Source organism: Macaca nemestrina, chromosome 5 (genome assembly GCF_043159975.1).
Source record: "Macaca nemestrina isolate mMacNem1 chromosome 5, mMacNem.hap1, whole genome shotgun sequence".
NCBI lineage: Eukaryota > Metazoa > Chordata > Mammalia > Primates > Cercopithecidae > Macaca > Macaca nemestrina.
In genome coordinates, this window is record NC_092129.1 from 153577316 (window position 1) to 153596629 (window position 19314).

The window sequence follows — 19314 nt, forward strand, 5'->3', positions numbered from 1 at the left end:
GAGTTTATCTAAGGTGAGAAACCGGGATCTGGTCTCTAATTCCAGAATTTGATTTCCTGAAAAAGATAGGGGAAAAGATGGAAAGAACAATCCAGGAAACAGCTTTGGAAGGACAAGAGCTGGATGGATCTAAAAATTGGTCTCGATACCACAGAGACTCCTGTGTGCAGGGGCTACCCCAGGCCTTGTGAGGACAATGACAGAAAAAGTAACTCCTACTGCTGTGACAGAGGAGATTGGAGACTTGGAGACCAGGACTCAGATACAAGAACAAGAACAGGCATAGACTTCTGTCAAAACAAAACAATGAAAAAGATGGGGACTGAGGGCCAGACCCAAGCCTGAGCCTAGGTTGACCTGACTTAGGTCACACAAAGCCCTTGCCACAGTCCTAGAGACAGGATAAGGCCTGGCCCCTCTCCTCCTATGCCAAATGCTCTTTGTCACACATTCTCCCTTAATCCAGAGCTAGAAGTTATGTCATCGTTTCTCATACATTTTGGTTTGAGGATCTCTGCATGCTCTTAGGAATTAATGAGGACTCCAAAGGTAATTTTATGTGAGTTACATATGTTAACATTTACCATACTAGAAACTAAAATTATTTATGTTATTCATTTAGAATATTAATAATGCATTGCAAGTTAGAAATATTTTTATGCAAAGTCAGTATTTCCCAAAATAAACAGTATAGTGAGAAGAGTGCATCTTTTTACATTTTGTATGTTTGTAAATCTTATGTATCTCATTAGAAGATTAATGAATTTTCATCTCCTTTTCTTCATTTAATCTGTTATTTTGATTGAAGTGTATGAAAAAAAATCCATCCTCACACAATCATATTTTTGTTGCTATTCTTGTTTTGGATTTTGTGGGGGGTTTTGTTTGTTTGTTTGTTTGTTTTGGAGATGTGGTCTCATGCTGTCACCCAGGCTTGAGTATAGTGGTGTGATCATAGCGCACTGCAGCCTCGAATTCCTGGACTCAAGTGATCCTCCCAATTCAGCCTCATGAGCAGCTGCGACCACAGGCATGAAACACCACCACAGCTAATTTTGTTTATTTTTTGTAGAGATGTGGGTCTCATTCCGTTGCCCAGGCTGGTCTCGAACTCCGGGGCAGAACTCCTAGGCTCAAGCAATTCTCCTGCCTTGGCCTCCCAAAATGCTGGGGTTACGGATGTGAGTCACCTTGCTAGGCCAGGAATGTTTTCAATACCATTTTTAGAAAATTGTGGATTTTCATCTTTGATACTACACTAAAATGATAGAAGTGTTAGCTTCTTAAAGGTTATTTGTAATGTGGAACATGAAACTATCAATAACTGTTTCACATGCTGTTACATTAAAACACATAGGTCTGTCTTCCACATTGAATGCATCTTGTATAATACATGACTTTAAAGAAAAGAAATACAATTTCACCATGTTATGTCTTCCAGTGTTGACACATTTAACTACAAGTTATCAAAAAATCAATTTTTTAATATTACCACAGATCTCACCAGAAAAGGTTGTTAAGTATTGGGAAGCCGTCAGGCTTACAATGGTGGGTACAAGTTCTCCAGGATTCTAATTTTTCTCTTGAGAGCTTGCCTTTTATCATTGGGAATAATACTGTCAGTGGATTATGTGGAGGGGACAGGCTCATGTTCATTTTTGAGAAAGTGTCAGCCAAATATTCAAGTCTAAATGATAATCATTCCTGTCATTCATTCTTTCAAGTAAAAAGGATATTCCATAAAAAATAGACTAGTACAACTCACAAAATGATTTTGTAGACACGAACATTTTAATTTGTTTTTGTTTTAAGACAGGGTCTCACTCTGTTACCCAGGCTGGAGTGTAGTGGCACGATTTTGGCTTACTGAAACCTCCACCTCGCAAGTTCAAGTGATTCTCATGACTTAGCTTCCCTAGTAGCTGGGACTAAAGGTGTGCACCACCATTCCTGGCTAATTTTGTATTTTTAGTAGAGATGGGGTTTCACTATGTTGGCCAGGCTGGTCTTGAACTCCTGACCTCAAATGGTCCACCTGCCTAGGCCTCCCACAGTGCTAGAATTAATTGCAGGTGTGAGCCACTGCGCCTGGCCTCAAACATCCTAATTTGGAATGTGGTAGAAGTACCTTATATGTACTTACCACTTAATCATTTAAGATATATTAAAATGTGGATTCTGGAATAGAGATTTAATAAAGTTAATCATTCTTTGATACTTCAACCAGGACATATTTAAGCAAAACCTGTTTTTTCTTCTATAATTAAGAAGTGGTTAAGAATATAATAGCTACTATTTCAGGTTGGTACCATAGCCTCCATTCTTGTCAAGTTTTACTTTAGTACAAATAATGTCTTCATTATATTATAAAAATAGTTTTAACCTTGTGGATTTATGAAGGGGTTTCAGCAGCCCACAAGGGTTCCACAGACGGCACTTTGAGAAATCTTGTTCTGGGTAAACTATGGAGGGTTCTTGACTGGTCCTTTGCCTCTTCATTTCCCCAAATTTTTCTCCCCGAGCAGGACTCCCTGCATCTCAAAACTTAACTAGCGCTAAGTTTGCCCTGCCCTGGGCTCTTATAGAAGAGAACCTATCACCTGTAGATTGGATGCAGAGAGTGTCCTTAGTCTGGGAACAGAGGTAGCAGATACGTTTCCCCTTTAGAGCTGGGGACGATTTGTGCCTGAAAGCACAAAATAGAGATTCACTCCTGACTCACTTTGATTTTGCAGTCTCTATGATAAATAGTATTGGCTGTTTCATTTTTGTTTTTTCCAAGATGGAGTCTCACACCGTCACCCAAGCTAGAGTGCAGTGGCATGATAATGGCTCACTGTAGTAGTGAACTCTCCGGGGGCTCAAGCGATCCTCCTGCCTCAGACTCTTAAGCTGGTGGAACTACAGGCACTTGCCACCATGTCCAGCTAGTTTTAAATATATATATATATTGTAGATTTTAAACATATTTTTGTAGAGATGGGATCTTGCTATGTTCCCCAGGCTTGTCTCAAACTTCTGAGCTCAAGCGATCATCCTGCTTTGGTCTCCCAAAGTGCTGGAATTACAGGTGTAAGCCAACACAACCAGTCACCCTTTCATTTTAAATGCGTCTAATGCACTTGACTTGAGGCCCACATAGCACCAAGAGCAGTTACCTTAATCCATCAGGCTGCTATAACAAAAATACCCTAGATTAGGTGGCTTATAAGCAAAAGAAAGGTATTTCTCACATCGCTGGAGGCTAGGAGGTCCAATATCAAGGTGTCATCTAACTCTGTGTCTGGTGAGGGCCTGCTTCCTCATAGCTGTCCTTTCACTGCACCCTCCCATGGCAGAAGGGGCAAGACAACTTTCTAGAATCTTTTTTATAAGGGTACAAGTTCAATTCATGGGAGTTCTGACCTCACGACGTAATCACTTCCTCTAAAACCCACTTCCAAATACCATCTCACTGGGGATTAGGTTTTCTTTTGAGAGGAGCATAAAAATGTCTATGGCAGTAGAGCTGTTTAACAGAACATTCTGTAATGATGAAGTTGATCTATATCTGCACTGTCCAATATGGGAGCCACTAGTTACATGTGGGTATTGAGCACTTGGAATGTGGATAGTGTGACAGTTGATTTTTTAAAGTTTTATTCAATTAATTGAAATATAAATAGCCATGTGTAGCTAGTAGTTACCATTTTTGATAGTGTTTATGTAGAGTGCTCTTAGTTTTCAATCTCCCCCACAAAAAAGATACGTTTTGACTCCTAGATTGAAATACATTAAAATTACCTTCACATAGAACCCTTGAATTTGGTTATGTGGGTCTTAGACATATCCCTAAAATACAGCAGGCCTAAGAAAGTTCAATATGTATTTTAACAATTAGAGTGTACATACAGATTACCAAAGCATGATTTATCAACTCAAGGTCATACATTTTCAAAAATGCCTATCATCAGAGCTAATCCTTGTCTATATTTCATTAAGACTCTTGGTATTATTGTTTTCTATAACCTGATGAACACAAGGAGATATATAAGTCATTACTTAGCCCAAGAGAAAGTATTTATTGAAGGTGCCATGTAAAATATCTCATAGGCTTTGTAGACATATTTTAAAATTATAAGCAAAAGTTTTAAATTTTTTCTTTTTCTTTTTTGAGACAGAGTCTTATTCTGCCACCCAGGCTGGAATGCAGTGGGGCAATCATGGCTCACTGCAACCTCCGCCTCCTGGGTTCAAGCGATTCTTCCACCTCAGCCTCCCAAGTAGCTGGGACTACAGGCAATGCGCCGCCACACTTGGCTAGTTTTTGTATTTTTTGGTAAATACACCACGTTGACCAGGCTGGTCTTGAACTCCTGACCTCAAGTGATCCGCCCACCTTGCCCTCCAAGAGTGCTAGGATTACAGGCATGAGCCACCACACCTGACCAGGTTTTAAATGTTAAAACTCCACCTTAGAACTATTTGCTTCTTGCTCATTAGCCCCAGTTTTCACCCCCAGCTTTCTCCCCAAATCAAACATATCTCTGTGTTTCTCTTCACTCAGGGACTTCCCTCTCTTCATATCATCTGTACCTGGATGAAAATATATGTTAAGTTTTACAATCGTGAAGTACAAAAGGATTCTCTAAGCATGACCCAAAGATGAAAAGCCATAAATAAAAAAACTTCTCTATGTCAACCACAAACTTACAAATATACAAACATATGCCGGTGATCAAATTTAAAGACATGTAAAAAAATTGGAAAGACGAAAGGTAGCATATTTCAATGTCTCTCAGCCAAAGACCACCAGGAACACCTGTAGTTGAACAACTGGGGTTTATATTTGTTGCCACAGAAGAGAATGCACACCATCTTAGCATGAGGGTATTAGAAAGAATGCAGTATAGGATTTGGTCTTTGAGTGGATGTTTTTGGGGAGAGCTAAGGAAGTAGGAGTTCATCTAGATTTGGTGTTGTCAAGAAGCAGGAACATTTTTATGACTGTTTCAATAAATCTTACCCATAATAAATGCAGAGCAGAACAAGGATAAAGTTGTGGTTGGTAAAGAAACAGCCATCACTCATATTAGCCAGCAGGGGGAGAGGTTTGGTATTTTGTGAGTTGCACAGTGCCTTGGTTTTTGTCTGTGCTTACACTAAATTATATAGTGCCCCTATTTTGTCTTGCTTTATCATGTTCCCAGAGTGTCCTTGTCTAATGTTGTTTTGTAATATGGTTTATGTCCAGGAAAAGAATAATATGGCCTAGTGGTGAGCAATAGGACAGCTTCTAACAGCACTGAAACCTTCTGTCAATGTCAGATATCAAGAGCTGCTTTTTTTTTTCCTTAGTTAAATTCAACATTTTTTAAGTACCTACATCCCAACTGGAAAATAATAAAGAATATTAGAAAGCAACATGGAAAAGAATAAATCAAATATCAGACAATATACTCTATGATTCATGAATATGAGGAAAAATGAGAACATGACATTAGAAATGGGAATGAAATCATGCTGCTACAAAGACACATGCACACGTATGTTTATTGCGGCACTATTCACAATAGCAAAGACTTGGAATCAACCCAAATGTCCATCAGTGACAGACTGGATTAAGAAAATGTGGCACATACACGCAATGGAATACTATGCAGTCATAAAAAAGGATGAGTTTGTGTCCTTTGTAGGGACATGGATACAGCTGGAAACCATCATTCTCAGCAAACTATCAAAAGAACAGAAAACCAAACACTGCATGTTCTCGCTCATAGGTGGGAATTGAACAATGAGATCACTTGGGCACAGGAAGGGGAACATCACACACCAGGGCCTATTGTGTGGGGGGAACAGGGATAGCATTAGGAGATATACCTAATGTAAATGATGAGTTAATGGGTGCAGCACACCAACATGGCACATGTGTACATATGTAACAAACCTGCACGTTGTGCACATGTACCCTAGAACTTAAACTACATATATATATATATATATAAAAGAAATGGTAATGAAAATTAAAATCTGTCAGTTTGAAATATGTGAAAGTAAATGATGAGCATATTAGCCAGAGGTAGGGAAAATACGCTGTCATAAAGGCTGATGAAAAACTGGGGTATAAATTTCTAGAGGGGACATTTGCAAAACATGTTAACAATATAAATGGGCTTACATTTCAATGCAGATATTTCTCTTTCAAGAATTTTTCCTAAGAAGATAACAACACACATTCTAAAAAATATATGTTCAAGAATGTTTTTTGAATTTTGGTTTATAAAAGCAAAATGATGGAAACAATCCAAGTGCTGTAATCAATATAGGGATAGTAGCTATGAGTAGCAGAACGCTTAATATACCTCAGGGTATGATACCATGTTTTTTACTGAGAGAGTCAAATTTGACCTCAACGCAAACCCACGGGAAACTCAATATGTGATATCTTTGTATAGACAGGAAAAGGGAGACTCAGAGAGGTTAAGCAGGTGGTGGAGGTGGAGTGGACCCAGGGAATTTTCTCTTAATGGAATCATCTTTCATTGATTCCCTGTCCATCTGGTGGTGGATATGACTCTGTATCCCATGACAGTTAACTCTTTCAATGTCCCTGAATGTTCTATGACAGGAGGTCATGAGATGCATTGCTCGGGAGAACATTAAGGGGAGTTCATCAAAGAAGTGTGAATTCCCTACCTAACCACACTTACATTTCCTCATCCGGCATGTATTTCAAGACCTCTGATGAATCATGTGATCTACTAGACCATGAAGATACAGTAAAGAGCAAAAGTAGGATGCTGGCAATTTGATGTTTGCACTGTCGTGAAGGAGATGCACATTTAGCAGAACTTACAAAGATAAATATAAAATTACTGCTGAGCTAAGTGTGGTGAAGAAAAGTTCATGGCATCATGAAAGCAGATAACCAGGAGATCTAACAGGTCCACTGCCACCATTAATACCTAATAGATATAATACCTAAATAGATATAATACCTAATCATACCTAAAAGAAATAGTAAGATATGGCATTTATAAATGATGAATAGGATTTTATAAAATTATATATAATCAGAGAACCAAAAAGAACTCTTGGAAATCAAAATGTGATCATTTAAATAAGTATTTCAATAGATGACTTGGAAGAGTAAATTTGTACTACCACTAAATATTAAAAATGGAAAAGCAATGTCAAGAAAGACAGAAGAACTATACGAATACTAGGCTATCAAGGATTTCCAGCAACTGCAAATTCGAAAAGAATGGAAAGATAGAAATTATTTAAAATCAAAAAAATCTCTCCAAGTTTACAGACAAAAATTTTACTTGTAATGGCCCCAACCAAGTTCTTACTATAGTAGATGAAAACAGACCCACACCAAGACACATCACAATGAAATTTTAGAAGGTGGGTGGAAAAGAAGAAATCCCAAAAACATCAAAAGGCAAGAAAAACAACATTGGAAGCTAAAAAATGTTGATGGAATGTCATGGAAATTCCTAGGAAAAATGTTTTCAATATGGAATTCCATACCAAGTCCAGGTTGGAATAAGTGCTAGGGTAGACTAAAGACATTTTCAGAAGCTTAGGGTTTCAGATTTTACTTTCCACGTTCCCTTAGGATACTGCTGGATGAAATGAGAAACAAAAATGATGGAGAAAACCAAAAAAGGGGACACATGGGATCCAGGCAGTAGGAGAGCCAACACAAGAGAGAAGCAGAAGGATGCCCAGGATGAGGTGAAGAAGATCTTGGAAGTCAGCCCAGATGTGCATGCACCAGTCCACCAGTGGCGGGACTGAGGGAAGTGTCTTCACAAAGATGAGGTTCGTAGAACATGGGACATGGTTGAATATATTCATGGAGACTGTCTTAGTTCATTTATACTGCTATAACAGAATGCCATAGTCTGGGTCAGTTATGAAGAACAGAAATTTGTTTTCTCAGTTCTGAAGGCTGAGAATCAAAGATCAAGTCACCAGCATTTGGCAAGAGCCTTCTTGCTGGGTCTTCATATGGCAAGTGGGTCAAGGGCAAGAGAGAAGACAATATCATTATTGTGTGCTCATTCCCACAATAATGATATTAATTTATGAGGGCTCTGCCCTCATGACTCAGACAGCTTCTGTTAGGCCTTATTTTCCAATATCACTGCATTGGGGATCAAGTTTCCAACACATGAACTTTGGGGGACACATTCAAACTACAGCAGAGGCCCAGGAGGGAAATTTGGAAGAGATTTTATAATGAGTACAACAGAAATTGAGCACATGAAGGGATAAAACATTTATCAATTCCAGGGAAATTAAAAACTCAATTCAAGGAAGGAAAATAATCCTTGTGAATAGCATTTCCTAATCTAATTGTGAATAGCATTTCCTAGTCTAGCTGTGAATAGCATTTCTGTGGTCATAATAATATAAATAGTGAACACCCAGCTAACCAAAATTATAAAATGACTATATTGAGAGGACAGGGTTATATGAAAGGGAGCTATACACTAACGATGATACATAAGAGTGAAAAACAAAACAGCACTATAACACACTATTTGGAGGCACAGATGTAACCATCAAAATATTAGGCAAAATAAAGTAGATTGCCTCTAGGATTCAGGAGATGGTGTACATGAAAGATTGGGGACATCTGTGTTCATAACAGGCCTTGTAGAAGTATTTGACTTTTGAAACACTGTCCATAAATCCATTTGATATGTTAAAAACATCATGAGACAATTGACTCACGAATTATTCTATGAGGAGTACCAGAGAAATGGGGGCAGTAATTGGAGGGAGACATGGAATCAGGCAATGGATATATTTATTTTATTTTTAATTTTTTCGCTTCCACTTAAATTGCATGTTTTATTTCTCCCAATCCCAGCAATAGCACAGAAGCCCCATCATATCCATCCCAAACTGGTTTCAAGTAGGTTAAGGTTATAGGGACCCTTTTCAGAACATTGATACAAAGAGCTCCCAAACACCAGGCACAAATGTGTCTGCAAACAGATGGAAGTAAACAGTGCACTGGCCCAAATGCTTCATGATTCAGTTTGATTTTGCAATGCAATTTGCATCCTTGAAATGGCCAGCCTGGAGGGGGAAGGGGTAGCGTGAGGGAGTGAAGTTGAAATTGCCTCCTATTAGCTCACCCTTTCAACATTAAACAGAGACCAAGAGAGAAATGGTTCCAACATTTCACCACATATATTTCTTCTCATGCAGTCTAAGCTGAGAATGCCATGTAAATGGGTCACTGCGAAATGCAGCAATTTAATTTCTCTCCAATCAAAATAAGAAACCAGTATGATCTCACTTCTATTAACTTTTGAAGGTTTACAGCAGTTAAAGTATTTTTGCTTCTTTGTATAAAGGTTAAAAAAAATCATTTTTTAAATAAAATACAAGAGCAGCCAATTTCACCATTGAGTAAAAGTAAAAACTGGGATTCTTTTTAAAATTAGTCCAAAGTGGCATTTAGGAATTTAGTGGTAGGCTGCTGGGCTGACACCATCACAAACCAAAGTGTAGGGCTGGGTCTGGTTTTGTTTCAGTTTTCTTTTCAATATCCAGTGCTCATGGATTAAGTTCTGGAAATGTTCCAGTTGTAAGGCAAGGATCTGTTTGGATTCCACCATGAGTATGCTTCTTGGGTTGGATGCTGGAGAGTGAGGCACTGTTTTGCCGGACCCATGTCGACTACTTAGTAGTCATCAAGGTAAAAAACTTCATCGTCTCCTTCTTGGTATTCCATTCTTTGGAAATCTACTTGGTACCGCAAGAAACCTCCAATTCCACCAAATCCTTTCACAAACTGAGACTCTTCTTGTGATTTATATGTGACAATTTCCAACGTAACTCCAACTTTTTTATAGTTGTTAGCAAACCATTCCAACAGGGGCATGCTCTCGATAAGCTCATGTTCCCGTCCGGTCTCTTTGTCTGTGAAATGAGATTTATCCTTTTCTTGCTCTGGAGTTAGACAGAGAATTTTCTCCTCTTCTGTGCCTTGGCAATGAAGAACGTATCCCATTATATTCAGATTTTCATAGGCTATTAAAATTTCTGCAGCTCCCATTTCCAAAGCCTTTAGTGTATCTTCAACGCCAAAACAGTACCTGCCTGTGTCCTGGCTGATTTCATCAATGTATCATCCTATTAATTTCTTCTTTTGAATAAATTTCACTTTGGAGAGGAATTCAGTAGATAACTCAACAGCTTGGTTGAATCAATTTTCACCACTATAGGATATATCAACCTTTTTTTTTTTTTTTTTTTTGAGACAGAGTCTCGCGCTGTCGCCCAGGCTGGAGTGCAGTGGCGCCATCTTGGCTCACTGCAAGCTCCGCTTCCTGGGTTCACGCCATTCTCCTGCCTCAGCCTCCTGAGTAGTTGGGACGACAGGCGTCCGCCACAGTGCCCGGCTGATTTTGTTTTTGTATGTATGTATATATATATATTATACTCTTAAGTTCTAGGGTACATGTGCACAATGTGCAGGTTTGTTACATATGTATACTTGCCCCATGTTGGTGTGCTGCACCCATCAACTCGTCAGCACCCATCAACTCGTCATGTACATCAGGTATAACTTTCAATGCCATCCCCCCCGCCCCCCCCATAATAGGCCCCGGTGTGTGATGTTCCCCTTCCCGAGTCCAAGTGATCTCATTGTACAATTCCCACCTATGAGTGAGAACATGGGGTGTTTGGTTTTCTGTTCTTGCAATAGTTTGCTGAGAATGATGGTTTCCAGCTGCATCCATGTCCCTACAAAGGACACAAACTCATCCTTTTTTATGACTGCATAGTATTCCATGGTGTGTATGTGCCACATTTTCTTAATCCAGTCTGTCACTGATGGACATTTGGGTTGATTCCAAGTCTTTGCTATTGTGAATAGTGCTGCAATAAACATACATGTGCATGTGTCTTCATAGCAGCATGATTTATAATCCTTTGGGTATATACCCAGTAATGGTATGGCTGGGTCATATGGTATTTCTAGTTCTAGATCCTTGAGGAATCGCCATACTGTTTTCCACAATGGTTGAACTAGTTTGCAATCCCACCAACAGTGTAATAGTGTTCCTATTTCTCCACATTGTCTCCAGCACCTGTTGTTTCCTGACTTTTTAATGATTGCCATTCTAACTGGTGTGAGATGGTACCTCATTGTGGTTTTGATTTGCATTTCTCTGATGGCCAGTGATGACGAGCATTTTTTCATGTGTCTGTTGGCTGTATGCATGTCTTCTTTTGAGAAATGTCTGTTCATATCCTTTGCCTACTTTTTGATGGGGTTGTTTGTTTTTTTCTTGTAAATTTGTTTGAGTTCTTTGTAGGTTCTGGATATTAGCCCTTTGTCAGATGAGTAGATTGCAAAAATTTTCTCCCATTCTGTAGGTTGCCTGTTCACTCTGATGGTAGTTTCTTTTGCTGTGCAGAAGCTCTTTAGTTTAATTAGATCCCATTTGTCAATTTTGGCTTTTGTTGTCATTGCTTTTGGTGTTTTAGACATGAAGTCCTTGCCCATGCCTATGTCCTGAATGATATTACCTAGGTTTTCTTCTAGGGTTCTTATGGTATTAGGTCTAACATTTAAGTCTCTAATCCATCTTGAATTAATTTTCATATAAGGAGTAAGGAAAGGATCCAGTTTTAGCTTTCTACTTATGGCTAGCCAATTTTCTCAGCACCATTTATTAAATAGGAAATCCTTTCCCCATTTCTTGTTTTTGTCAGGTTTGTCAAAGATCAGATGGCTGTAGATGTGTGGTATTATTTCTGAGGACTCTGTTCTGTTCCATTGGTTGATATCTCTGTTTTGGTACCAGTACCATGCTGTTTTGGTTACTGTAGCCTTGTAGTATAGTTTGAAGTCAGGTAGCGTGATGCCTCCAGCTTTGTTCTTTTGACTTAGGATTGTCTTGGCAATGTGGGCTCTTTTTTGGTTCCATATGAACTTTAAAGCAGTTTTTTCCAATTCTGTGAAGAAAGTCGTTGGTAGCTTGATGGGGATAGCATTGAATCTATAAATTACCTTGGGCAGTATGGCCATTTTCACAATATTGATTCTTCGTATCCATGAGCATGGTATGTTCTTCCATTTGTTTGTGTCCTCTTTTATTTCACTGAGCAGTGGTTTGTAGTTCTCCTTGAAGAGGTCCTTTACATCCCTTTTAAGTTGGATTCCTAGGTATTTTATTCTCTTTGAAGCAATTGTGAATGGAAGTTCATTCATGATTTGGCTCTCTGTTACTGGTGTATAAGAATGCTTGTGATTTTTGCACATTAATTTCGTATCCTGAGACTTTGCTGAAGTTGCTTATCAGCTTAAGGAGATTTGGGGCTGAGACGATGGGGTTTTCTAAATATACAATCATGTCCTCTGCAAACAGGGACAATTTGACTTCTTCTTTTCCTAACTGAATACCCTTTATTACTTTCTCTTGCCTGATTGCCCTAGCCAGAACTTCCAACACTATGTTGAATAGGAGTGGTGAGAGAGGGCATCCCTGTCTTGTGCCAGTTTTCAAAGGGAATGTTTCCAGTATTTGCCCATTCAGTATGATATTGACTGTGGGTTTGTCATAAATAGCTCTTATTATTTTGAGATACATTCCATCAATACCGAATTTATTGAGAGTTTTTAGCATGAAGGGCTGTTGAATTTTGACAAAGGCCTTTTCTGCATCTATTGAGATAATCATGTGGTTTTTGTCTTTGGTTCTGTTTATATGCTGGATTACATTTATTGATTTGCATATGTTGAACCAGCCTTGCATCCCATGGATGAAGCCCACTTGATCATGGTGGATAAGCTTTTTGATGTGCTGCTGGATTCGGTTTGCCAGTATTTTATTGAGGATTTTTGCATCAATGTTCGTCAGGGATATTGGTCTAAAATTCTCTTTTTTTGTTGTGTCTCTGCCAGGCTTTGGTATCAGGCTGATGTTGGCCTCATAAAATGAGTTAGAGAGGATTCCTTCTTTTTCTATTGATTGGAATAGTTTCAGAAAGAATGGTACCAGCTCCTTCTTGTACCTCTGGTAGAATTCAGCTGTGAATCCGTCTGGTCCTGGACTTTTTTTGGTTGGTAGGCTATTAATTATTGCCTCAATTTCAGAGCCTGCTTTTGGTCTATTCAGGGATTCAACTCCTTCCTGGTTTAGTCTTGGGAGAGTGTAAGTGTCCAGGAAATTATCCATTTCTTCTAGATTTTCTAGTTTATTTGCATAGAGGTGTTTATAGTATTCTCTGATGGTAGTTTGTATTTCTGTGGGGTCGGTGGTGATATCCCCTTTATCATTTTTTATTACATCTATTTGATTCTTCTCTCTTTTCTTCTTTATTAGTCTTGCTAGCAGTCTATCAATTTTGTTGATCTTTTCAAAAAACCAGCTCCTGGATTCTTTGATTTTTTGGAGGGTTTTTTGTGTCTCTATCTCCTTCAGTTCTGCTCTGATCTTAGTTATTTCTTGCCTTCTGCTAGCTTTTGAATGTGTTTGCTCTTGCTTCTGTAGTTCTTTCAATTGTGATGTTAGAGTGTCAATTTTAGATCTTTCCAGCTTTCTCTTGTGGGCATTTAGTGCTATAAATTTCCCTCTACACACTGCTTTAAATGTGTCCCAGAGATTCTGGTATGTTGTATCTTTGTTCTCATTGGTTTCAAAGAACATCTTTATTTCTGCCTTCATTTCTTTATGGACCCAGTAGTCATTCAGGAGCAGGTTATTCAGTTTCCATGTAGTTGAGCGGTTTTGATTGAGTTTCTTAGTCCTGAGTTCTAGTTTGATTGCACTGTGGTCTGAGAGACAGTTTGTTAGAATTTCTGTTCTTGTACATTTGCTGAGAAGTGCTTTACTTCCAATTATGTGGTCAATTTTGGAATAAGTGTGATGTGGTGCTGAGAAGAATGTATATTCTGTTGATTTGGGGTGGAGAGTTCTGTAGATGTCTATTAGGTCCACTTGGTGCAGAGTTGAGTTCAATTTCTGGATATCCTTGTTAACTTTCTGTCTCATTGATCTGTCTAATGTTGACAGTGGGGTGTTGAAGTCTCCCATTATTATTGTATGGGAGTCTAAGTCTCTTTGTAAGTCTCTAAGGACTTGCTTTATGAATCTGGGTGCTCCTGTATTGGGTGCATATATATTTAAGATAGTTAGCTGTTCCTGTTGAATTGATCCCTTTACCATTATGTAATGGCCTTCTTTGTCTCTTTTGATCTTTGATGGTTTAAAGTCTGTTTTATCAGAGACTAGGATTGCAACCCCTGCTTTTTTTTGTTCTCCATTTGCTTAGTAGATCTTCCTCCATCCCTTTATTTTGAGCCTATGTGTGTCTCTGCACGTGAGATGGGTCTCCTGAATACAGCACACTGATGGGTCTTGACTCTTTATCCAATTTGCCAGTCTGTGTCTTTTAATTGGAGCATTTAGTCCATTTACATTTAAGGTTAATATTGTTATGTGTGAACTTGATCCTGTCATTGTCATATTAGCTGGTTATTTTGCTCGTTAGTTGATGCAGTTTCTTCCTAGCATCGATGGTCTTTACATTTTGGCATGTTTTTGCAATGGCTGGTACCAGTTGTTCCTTTCCATGTTTAGTGCTTCCTTCAGGGTCTCTTGTAGGGCCGGCCTGGTGGTGACAAAATCTCTCAGCATTTGCTTGTCTGTAAAGGATTTTATTTCTCCTTCAGTTATGAAACTTAGTTTGGCTGGATATGAAATTCTGGGTTGAAAATTCTTTTCTTTAAGGATGTTGAATATTGGCCCCCACTCTCTTCTGGCTTGTAGTTTCTGCTGAGAGATCTGCTGTTAGTCTGATGGGCTTCCCTTTGTGGGTAACCTGACCTTTCTCTCTGGCTGCCCTTAACATTTTTTCCTTCATTTCAACTTTGGTGAATCTGACAATTATGTGTCTCGGAGCTGCTCTTCTCAAGGAGTATCTTTGTGGCATTCTCTGTATTTCCTGAATTTGAATGTTGGCCTGCCTTACTAGGTTAGGGAAGTTTTCCTGGATGATATCCTGAAGACTGTTTACCAACTTGGTTCCATTTTCCCCCTCACTTTCAGGCACCCCAATCAGATGTAGATTTGGTCTTTTCACATAACCCCATACTTCTTGAAGACTTTGTTCATTTCTTTTTCCTCTTTTTTCTTTAGACTTCTCTTCTCGCTTCATTTCATTCATTTGATCCTCAATTGCTGATACTCTTTCTTCCAGTTGATCGAGTCCGTTACTGAAGCTTGTGCATTTGTCACATATTTCTCATGTCATGGTTTTTATCTCTGTCAGTTCTTTTATGGCCTTCTCTGCATTGATTTATCTAGTTATCCATTCTTCCATTCTTTTTTCAAGATTTTTAGTTTCTTTGCGCTGGGTACGTAATTCCTCCTTTAGCTCTTGACAAGTTTGATGGACTGAAGCCTTCTTCTCTCAACTCGTCAAAGTCATTCTCCATCCAGCTTTGATCCGTTGCAGGCAATGAGCTGTGTTCCTTTGGAGGGGGAGATGCACTCTTATTTTTTGAATTTCCAGCTTTTCTACCCTGCTTTTTCTCCATCTTTGTGGTTTTATCTGCCTTTAGTCTTTGATGATGGTGATGTACTGATGGGGTTTTGGTGTGGGTGTCCTTTCTGTTTGTTAGTTTTCCTTCTAACAGTCAGGACCCTCAGCTGTAGATCTGTTGGACATTGCTTGAGGTCCACTCCAGACCCTGTTTGCCTGGGTATCAGCAGTGGAGGCTGCAGAAGATAGAATATTGCCGAACAGCAAGTATTCTTGTCTGATTCTTGCTCTGGAAGCTTCGTCTCAGGGGTGTACCCTGCCATGTGAGGTGTGGGGTGTTGGTCTGCACCTAGTGGGGGATGTCTCCCAGTTAGGCTACTCAGGGGTCAGGGACCCACTTGAGCAGGCAGTCTGTCTGTTCTCAGATCTCAACCTCCATGTTGGGAGATCCACTGCTCTCTTCAAAGCTGTCAGACAGGGTCATTTGCATCTGCAGAGGTTTCTGCTGCTTTTTGTTTAGCTGTACGCTGTCCCCAGAGGTAGAGTCTACAGAGACGGGCAGGCTTCCTTGAGCTGCTGTGGGCTTCACCCAGTTTGAGCTTCCTGGGGGCTTTGTTTACCTACTTAAGCCTCAGCAATGGTGGGTGCCCCTCCCCCAGCCTCGCTGCTGCCTTGCAGTTAGATCACAGACTGCTGTGCTAGCAATGAGGGAGGCTCCATGGGCGTGGGACCCTTCTGGCCAGGTGTGGGATATAATCTCCTGGTGTGCTGTTTGCTAAGACCCTTGGTAAAGCGCAGTATTAGGGTGGGAGTTACCCGATTTTCCAGGTGTTGTGTGTCTCAGTTCCCCTGGCCAGGAAAAGGGATTCCCTTCCTCCTTGCACTTCCCAGGTGAGGCGATGCCTCGCCCTGCTTCAGCTCTTGCTGGTCGGGCTGCACCAGCTGACCAGCACCGATTGTCTGACACTCCCCAGTGAGATGAATCTGGTACCTCAGTTGAAAATGCAGAAATCACCCATCTTCTGTGTCGCTCACACTGGGAGCTGGAGACTGGAGCTGTTCCTATTTGGCCATCTTGCTCTGGGTCCTCTGTTTTTGTATTTTTAGTAGAGACGGGGTTTCACCGTGTTAGCCAGGATGGTCTTGATCTCCTGACCTCATGATCCACCCACCTCGGCCTCCCAAAGTGCTGGGATTACAGTCGTGAGCCACTGCACCAGGCCTATCAACTAATTTTAAAACTTTCGATTGTAACCTCTAATCAAACATAGTGATTTAGTTCAGTTTTAAAGTCAGTGGATCCAGCTAAAAGTAGACTAGCAATCTTCCCTTCGTCCCCAGAAATAAACAGCTGCACAGCATTCTCTGCTACTTTCTGAACATTGTTAGATCGCTTTTCCATTCTTAAATGGGCAAAACACAAGGCTGACTGACCTCCTCTACCGTGTTTCTTTGGGAGATCCACAGTGAATTTTTGCAGGACTTCTTTTGTGTTTCCTTGGAGTGTGCCAAAAAGTGCACCACTACCATCTATTACAATGAATCCAAACTTGCTGTCATCTGAAAGTAGTGCTGTAAGAGCCTCTGTATGGAATTTGTTGTCACACAAATAGTATGACGTATTAATTGGTTTGAAAGGTTCAAAATCAACGTTAACTTTCTTTTCCTTTCCTCCTTCTGTTACTATTGTTCCACAGTAAACAACCAGACCATTTGGAGGTACTTTGTTATAAAGTCTGAGTCTTTGTTGTACAGATGTAATGGCTCCCAGGACTGAAAGGCAGTTTACTTGTGACTTAATGTTAGATGCAGATCCAAACTCATCTGCTAACATTTTTGACACTGGTGAAATCTGGTCTTTAGGAGGAATAATCAGTGATATCATACTGGTGCCATTGCCGCGGGCCACCTCCAGGCTTTTACTGAACTTCTTCATCTTCCAGATCTCCACCTTCCTGTCGGCAGCACTGGGGTCGTCCACCATCTTCTTGCCTCCTCCTCCCTGAGGGCCTAGTCCTGGGCGGCAGCGGCTGCTCTTCCCCAGTGGCAGCTCTGCTCTGCAGCGGCAGCCCAGGAAATGGATTTTTTTGGTTAGGATTTTATTTTTATTTATTTAGTTGAGTTTTGTTTGTGTTAATGGGAAATATTACAGCATGTTTATATGCAGAAATGAATGAGCCAGTGGAGAGGGGAGACTGATCTAGGGGAGACGGGTGGATCTTGTGGCCTTAGACAGGAGCTGAGGACCATCCGTCATCACTGGTGGGAAGACCCAGGAGACAGGTGGAGACAGGGTTGTCATGGGATGATGATGTTCTTCTCACTCGAGTCCTTTTTTTTTTTTTCCTGAGTGAAAAAAGAAATAACCCCATTGTCTAAGAGTGAGGAGTGGGACAGGATTGGAGGGGTGTGAGGAGGGAAATAAAGTGAGAAGTAGCCCCCTCAGGAGGTGCGAGAGTGAACTGACATCTGGAAAGTGAGGGCTGGAGTCACTGAGGTCTGTGCTCATCCACGGAGAGAAGCACTCAGGCAGCAGCAGGAGGAGGATACAAAACAGACTAAAAGGAAATGCAACAAAATATCTCTGGTGTAAGGTTTACAGGTTATTTTTAATTTGTCATTTAGCTTTGACAACATTTTATAATGTTTCCACAGTGAATATATGTTATATATTATACCTTATACATATATATTATAATATATCAGAAATAAAGAGCTTTGTTTGAAATTTTAAAAGGGAAGGCAGATAGATGGGTACAAAGTGAGGAAAATGGGGCAAAGAGCTGGACGTGCAGGGCCCCCATGTCTCGGCTCTGGGCAATGATCTTACAGAGCCTTTTCTCCATTTCTGACGCCACCGCTCTCTATGAGGCCAAACAGCATCTTTCCCTTCTTTGTGGGGTACAGACATTTATTACCATCTTCTTAGCATTTTGATGCTTTAAGAAAATGAGTTTTGCATTTTAAATGGCACTTTCAGCTTTTTCAGTGGGAGGATTGGTTCATATCATCTAACCACCTTTTCCAGAAATGGAAATTTCAAGGCAAAATAGTTCAGTTAGAATACCATTGGTCCTAGAATAGGGGATCAGAATCTGAGTCTTAACACATGATCTGGACACAATCTGTCAAGGGTTTCACAAGTGTAAGGGATTTTTATGTAATTTATTTTTGAGAATATTATTATTATTATTATTATTATTATTTGAGACAGAGTCTCATTCTGTCACCCAGGCTGGAGTGCAGTGGTGCGATCTCGGCTCACTGCAGCCTCCGCCTCCTGGGTTCAAGAAATTCTCCTGCCTCAGCCTCCCAAGTAGCTGGGACTGCAGGTGCACGCTGCCACGCCCAACTAATTTTTGTATTTTTAGCAGAGGCGGGTTTCACCAAGTTGGCCAGGATGGTTTTGATCTCCTGACCTCATGATCTGCCTGCCTCAGCCTCCCAAAGTGCTGGGATTACAGGCATGAGCCACCGCACTTGGCTGAGAATATTATTAATGCACACACAAGAAAATTCAAAAGATAGTATAAAATATGCAAAGATAAGTTATTCCCATTGCTCCCCTACCCCCACCACTATTGCTTGTCACTCAGATCATCTACCCAGAAATCTTCACAGTTAAAAATTTCTCATTTCTTTTCCCACACCATGTATTTATGCATTACTGTGTGTTTTTATGTCAATAAAGGCCACAGACTGGGAGAAAGTATTTGCAAATCACAAAACTGATAAAGGACTTATCAGTATCTAGAATATAGAGAGAACCCTTAAAACTGAACAATAAGAAAACAATTTATCCAATTTAAG

General features: G+C 40.0%; 1 protein-coding gene and 1 pseudogene across 4 annotated transcripts in view; one reads left to right on the plus strand and one right to left on the minus strand.

Moving 5' to 3' along the window:
* LOC105498580 (putative uncharacterized protein ZNRD1-AS1) overlaps positions 1 to 19314 on the plus strand; it is a 102137-nt gene that overhangs the window by 20399 nt on the left and 62424 nt on the right. The window contains exon 3 of one of the 4 annotated variants that reach the window (XR_011622967.1): positions 7604 to 7809. The exons of the other annotated variants lie outside the window; for them this stretch is intronic. The gene's annotated coding sequence lies outside the window, so the exon portion shown is untranslated. The remainder of the gene's footprint in view (positions 1 to 7603; positions 7810 to 19314) is intronic. 4 annotated transcript variants of the gene reach the window in all.
* Positions 9689 to 17488, minus strand: LOC105498581 (eukaryotic peptide chain release factor subunit 1-like; annotated as a pseudogene).